The sequence below is a fragment of the Aegilops tauschii genome, chromosome 7, assembly GCF_002575655.3.
Source record: "Aegilops tauschii subsp. strangulata cultivar AL8/78 chromosome 7, Aet v6.0, whole genome shotgun sequence".
Classification (NCBI taxonomy): domain Eukaryota; kingdom Viridiplantae; phylum Streptophyta; class Magnoliopsida; order Poales; family Poaceae; genus Aegilops; species Aegilops tauschii.
In genome coordinates this window covers 12,590,347-12,596,816 of record NC_053041.3, presented here as the reverse complement: position 1 = coordinate 12,596,816, position 6,470 = coordinate 12,590,347, and the positions used below count along the sequence as shown (strand labels likewise).

The 6,470-nt window shown below is 46.0% G+C and overlaps 1 pseudogene; it reads right to left on the bottom strand.

Moving 5' to 3' along the window:
• Positions 1 to 1,405: 1,405 nt before the first annotated feature.
• Positions 1,406 to 5,884, bottom strand: LOC141026644 (uncharacterized; annotated as a pseudogene).
• Positions 5,885 to 6,470: the final 586 nt, after the last annotated feature.

Here is a 6,470-nt window from a genome sequence, read left to right as displayed (position 1 = left end):
TTGAGTTTAATTCAAACCATGAGACAACGAGGACCATACATTTGAACCAAGCAGAGAGTACAATTCAAGCATAGCTCGTCAGCTGGTCACGAACAATGCTCGTCAGCTGCCTACTACCTCTAAAACATCTTATATTTTGAGACGGATATAGTAGTTGGTGAATAATCAAATGGCAACGCCGTCTGCGTGCACAGGTTATTTAATTAACCAATCAATCTTGTGTGACTTGTGCTAGCTCCATTAACCTACCTACCTAGCCAAGTCACACATACGTACAACACATGCATCTTCTTATACTTGCATAAATAAATTCAGTAAGCAAAAACTAGTCTACCAACCTCGGCCAGGTGTTGAACCAGCTGGCAATATCACGTAGTCCCTCCGCCTTAATATGCAGAGCGTGGTTTCATCTGTCAAAACAACATTTTGATCAACAATTACTTTGTTCATTCACGCTTTCCATGATACGAACTATATAATATTATCGCTGGATTTGTGTTTTCTGTTTCTTCAGTAAAAGGACCGATTATGGAATTTACGGCACAACCGATGCATATAATGTCATTGTCATTGATTTTTCTCATGACTTTGAGCAGCATTTGGATGAGCCAAAAAATACGTAAATACCATTGTTGCACAGCTCACCTGACCAGTCATCACCTCCTGGCCACACGTAAGATCTTACTCAGTCCGACGTGTTCACACATTAACATATAAGACCCCACTAGTCCGATTGATTAACTACCTTTTTAATACCAAACTAGTCTCTCCCATTCTCATCCCAACCATATACTAAAATCAATGAATTTTCATTATCATAATGACGACAATTAGTGCAGAATCATCAGACACAATCAGTAACCAAATCGTTAAAAAAAATCTGTCAGAGGGATACGGGATCTCATAAACAACAGTAGCAATCGAATGATCCAACATGCAACTGTGTCTGACAGCTCAAGGCAACCAGGCAAACACCTGTAGTATCTAGTACGTGCAACCACATAGTGTTCCTGAATATAACCGATTAATTAACTCCACCACATGGCAACTATCATTTTCTAGCTAGCTAATTGACAAAGGGAAAAAAGATGAAGAAGCTTTTGCTTAATGATAAATATATACTGTTGGTGACTAACCATGTCTGATGAGTCATGACAGTGTTGTAAAATATGGTTGAAGCGTATGCTTTCGCAGGGACGCGCTGCGTGTTATTTATAGATCATAGGTACAAGGGCGGTAGTTCAGGTTGTTAGGGGATTGATCCTTAAGCTAAGATCTATACAAGATAGAGATCAATCCCAACTAACCTAAACTACCTAGAGTACAACCCACGCAACCCAACTATACGTGTACGTGGTTTATACTGCACCACCACATACACATTTACATTGTCTAACACTCCCCCTCAATCATAACTTACCAAGTTGAGATTGCTCTTGAAATCTTCCAATTTACGCCATGATAAGGCTTTGGTAAAGCCATCTGCAACTTGATCATTGGTGGGAATGAAACGAATGTCCAGCAGCTTCTTGGCTACTCTTTCTCTCACGAAGTGATAGTCAACTTCGATATGTTTTGTTCTTGCATGGAACACTGGGTTTGCTGAAAGGTAAGTGGCACCAATATTATCACACCAAGGACATGCAACTGGTGAGTGTATCACACCTAGCTCTTTCAACAGAGTTTGAACCCATATAATTTCAGCCGTGGCATTTGCTAAGGCCTTGTATTCTGCCTCAGTACTGGACCTTGACACTGTTGCTTGTTTGCGTGCACTCCAAGATATCAAGTTGGGTCCAAAGAAAACAGCAAAGCCACCTGTGGACCTTCTGTCATCTGGACATCCTGCCCAATCTGCATCTGAAAAGGCACTTACCAATGTAGAACTTGACTTGGAAAATTTAAGTCCAGTGCTCATGGTTCCTCTGAGATATCTGAGAATTCTTTTTTACTGCAGTCCAATGTTCAAGTGTAGGAGAGTGCAAGAATTGACATACTTTATTGACAGAGAAGGATATATCAGGCCTTGTTAAAGTCAAGTACTGTAATGCACCTACCGCACTTCTATAATTTGTAGAATCATGAGCTCCCAGGATTTCACCGTTTTCTTTAGAGAGCTTTTCGGATGTGGACAGAGGCATATTTGACACTTTGCAATTCATCATACCAGCACGTTTTAATACATCTGATACATATTTTTCTTGAGTTAGAAGTATACCATCCTTGACTTTCTTCACCTCTATATTCCCAAAAAATAATGCAAATCACCGAGATCTTTCAAGGCAAAATCCCTTCTGAGATCTTCCAACAATGTTGTAGTTCCCTCCTGTGAAGAGCTAGCCACAATAATGTCATCGACATACACAAGCATAAAGATGGTGATCTTGCCTTTGCTAAAAAAGAATAATGAAGTGTCAGCTTTTGATGGTTTGAAGCCAAGCCTTTGAAGTTTTTCACTTAACCTAGAATGCCATGCTCTAGGTGCTTGCTTCAACCCATACAAGGACTTATCAAGCTTACATACATAATGTTGCTTGTTTTTCACTTCATACCCAGGAGGTTGTCTCATATACACTTCTTCCTCTAGAACGCCATGAAGGAACGCATTCTGCACATCCAATTGACGAAGACTCCAACCTTTTGATACTGCAATAGATAGAACAAGTCTGACAGTAGTTGCTTTAACAACCGGACTAAAGGTGTCCTCATAGTCAATGCCATATCTTTGTTTAAAGCCTTTTGCAACTAGCCTGGCTTTGTATCTATCTATTTCTCCTGTAGCTTTTCTTTAAATTCTATAAACCCATTTGCAATCAATAATATTTCTGCCCTTGGCCGGAGGAACTAAGTGCCAAGTTTTGTTTTTGATTAGTGCACCATATTCCCCATCCATTGCATTTTTCCATTTTTTACTTTCAAAAGCTTCATGTAGATTGTTTGGTTCTTCTGTTGTAGCAAGACCAGCAAACTTGGTTTTACCATACCTGACCGTACCATCTGTACGTACTTTGGGTTTTGCAATACCATGCTGGGATCGTGTACGCCGAGTTTGTTCGGGTGCAGCAACTGTTGAGGAAGCCGCAGAAGATCCCGCAGCTGGCATAGAAGATCCCGCCGGATCTGCCGCAGACGAGCCAGGCGCACCCGATCCGAGGTGGATCTCGACAGGATCAGTGGCAGACCCAGAGATGCTGTCGGGGGCCTGCCGTTCTCCCGCGTCGATCCGCGGCGCAGAGGCCGCCACCTGGCGACTCGGAGGAGCCGCCGTACCACCCCTGTACCTGCCTGATCCGGAGTGCGCTGTGGGGCTGCTCCCAGCGGGCCCACAGTTAGCGTCAGCGCGTGGAGGCGTGCACGTGGACGGGTCGCGGTCGCACGTGGGCAGGTCGCTGTCGCGCGTGGGCGAATCGCTGTCCCCACCTGCAGGCGCGGCGTTCGAGAGATTGCGCTCGGGATCGCCGCCTGCAGAACTGTCGCCGCCAGACGCGCCAGCACCTGGATCCTCCTCGTGTTCCGCGTCAGTCTGGTGCTGCATAAAATCATGGCGCACAACAGGATTTCCTCCAAAATTTATAGCAGGATTTGCATGAAAATTAACCGATGGATTAGCACTAATTTCATCCCCGTGATCAAGAGGCTCGGTGGTGACGGAATTTTCAGGGAGAAGAAGAACTTCTGACCTAAGGAGAGCACCGGCATTGGGGTTTAGTGAGCCAAAAGGAAACACGGTTTCATCAAACACGACGTCACGAGATATGTAAACTCGTCCAGCGGCTACATCCAAACACTTGAATCCTTTGTGAAGATTGCTATAACCAAGAAAAACACAACGTTTGGAGCGGAATTCAAGCTTCTTAGAGTGGAATGGGCGGAGATTAGGCCAACATGCGCACCCAAAGGTGCGGAGAGCATGATAATTTGGTTTCTCCTGGAACAATCGTTCGAGAGGTGTTTCAAGGTTTATCACCTTACTGGGTGTTCTATTGATAAGGTATGTGGCAGCTATAAAGGCCTCATCCCAAAATTTTAAGGGCATGGAGGCATGGGCTAATAGTGAGAGTCCAACTTCCACAAGGTGCCGGTGTTTCCTCTCGGCCGACCCGTTTTGCTGGTGTGCGTGAGGGCAGGAGACGTGATGAGTGATGCCAATTTGCCGAAAGAAGGAGTTTAAACGCTCGTACTCACCACCCCAATCTGTTTGCATGGTGATGATTTTACGATTAAAGCGTCTTTCAACAAGAGCTTCGAATTCATGAAATATTTTGAACACTTCAGACTTATGTTTAAGAATGTAAATCCAAGTGAACTTGCTGAAATCGTCAATGAAACTCACATAATAATTCTTTCTATTAATAGAATCTCGGGCAGGCCCCCATACATCAGAAAAAACTAGCTCTAAAGGAGCATTGGAAACACTAATGGAATTCGGATAGGGGAGTTGGTGACTTTTGCCTTTTTGGCAAGCATCACATACACTCTCTTTATTCAACTCACTATTTGAAAAGGAAAATTTATTCTTCCTAAGAACATGCTGAACGATTGTTGACGAAGGGTGACCTAATCGGCTGTGCCACCTCGATGGAGAGACCTTGGTGGCACCAAACGCCTGCCTGCCCGAGCTCAAAGGTGCAGATGAGAGGGGGTAGAGGCCACCCCTACACCTGCCTTGGAGGAGGGTTTTCTTCGTTGCCTTGTCCTTGACAAAGAAATAGTGTGGATGAGTTTCAAGAAAGGCATGATTGTCATGTGATAAACGATGAGTAGAGATCAAGTTTTTGGTTGCTTTAGGAACATGCAATATATCTTTAAGATGGAGATTGCGAGTGGGGGGTATGAATGTAGGCTTGACCAACATGGCTAATTTTCATACCTGCGCCGTTGGGCATGTTCACTTGATCCTGGCCAGAGTACTTCTCCCTCATGGTGAGCTTGTGGTGATGTGATCTGTCGCCCCTGTGTTGACGTACCAGTTGGTGTCGACCCCGTAGGAGCTGGTGTTGGTGTTGACAGCCGTTGCGCTCTTCTCCTTGGTGAACGTGATGTCGAAGCGGCGGTAGCACTCCATAGCAACATGATTGGGCTTGGAGCAGATCTGACAGAAGACCTCAGGAAGATCGTTGCGGCCTCCTCCTTGGCCGCGACCTCCACGACCTTGTCCGCGGCCGCCGCCGCCACGTCCACCCCCTCGTCCACCACAACCGTCGCCACGAGAGACGACGTTGGCGGAGGAGTGAGAGGATTGATGCCCGCCGTCGAACATGGCGAGCCTGTTCTCGAAGCCGACGAGGAGGGAGTAGAGCTCGTTCACCTTGATCGGCTCGGCCCTGGCGCACAGGGAGGAGACGAAGCCCATGTAGTCGAAGTCGAGGCCGGCGAGGATGTATGACACCATGTCATCGTTGGTGAGGGGCTTCCCAACAGAAGCCAGCTCGTCTCCGAGCGCCTTCATGCGGCCGATGTACTCGGCAACAGTCGAGGTGCCCTTCTTGGTGTTTGACAGGGCGATCCTCGTGTTCACCACGTGCGCCTGGGTTTGGGAGATGAACATCTCCGTGATGGCAGTCCATGCTGCCGAGGCCGTGGTGCAGTGGGCAATCTGGATCATCACAGGAGGTGAGACTGAATTGAACAGAAAACTCAGAACCTGGGAATCCTGCGCCTTGCCGATCTCATACGCCGGATTGGGCACATCTGTTGGCTTGCCCTCCTTGTCCGTGAGCTTGGGCGCCGGCTCTTCTCTGTTTGGGTTGATGTAGGAGACGAGCTGAGCGCCGCGGATGGCAGCAACCGCTTGGGCACGCCACACCAGGAAGTTGGAGCGATGGAGGCGATCGGCGATGGGAATGAGGGCTGGTGCGGCGGCGGCGGTGGAGCTTGAGGCCATGGCTAGGGTTTTGGGATGTGCTAGATGTTAGGCTCTGAATACCATGTAAAATATGGTTGAAGCGTATGCTTTCGCAAGGACGCGTTGCGTCTTATTTATAGATCATAGGTACAAGGGCGATAGTTCAGGTTGTTAGAGGATTGATCCTTAAGCTAAGATCTATACAAGATAGAGATCAATCCCAACTAACCTAAACTACCTAGAGTACAACCCACGCAACCCAACTATACATGTACGTGGTTTATACTGCACCACCACGTACACATTTACATTGTCTAACAAGTGTCACTTTCTCCTGCTCTTTCAGCCTTCCAGCTCCTCAACTCCTTTGTTTACAAGAAAACTAGGGTTAATTATCATTGGTGATTAGCCTTCTTACACTATGACAACTCACAGGTTAGCTGTAAGCCTGTAACCACGTACTCCCTCGAATACAGATTAACTGACGCATGCTTAGTATAACTTTAGTACAAAGTTTTACTAAGTGAGTGTCAATTAATATGGATTAGAGGGGTGGTATCTTCTCTAGAAGAATACATAAAAAATGTCCAAATTCCATTTATTTAATTCTACAAAGAATAGTTTC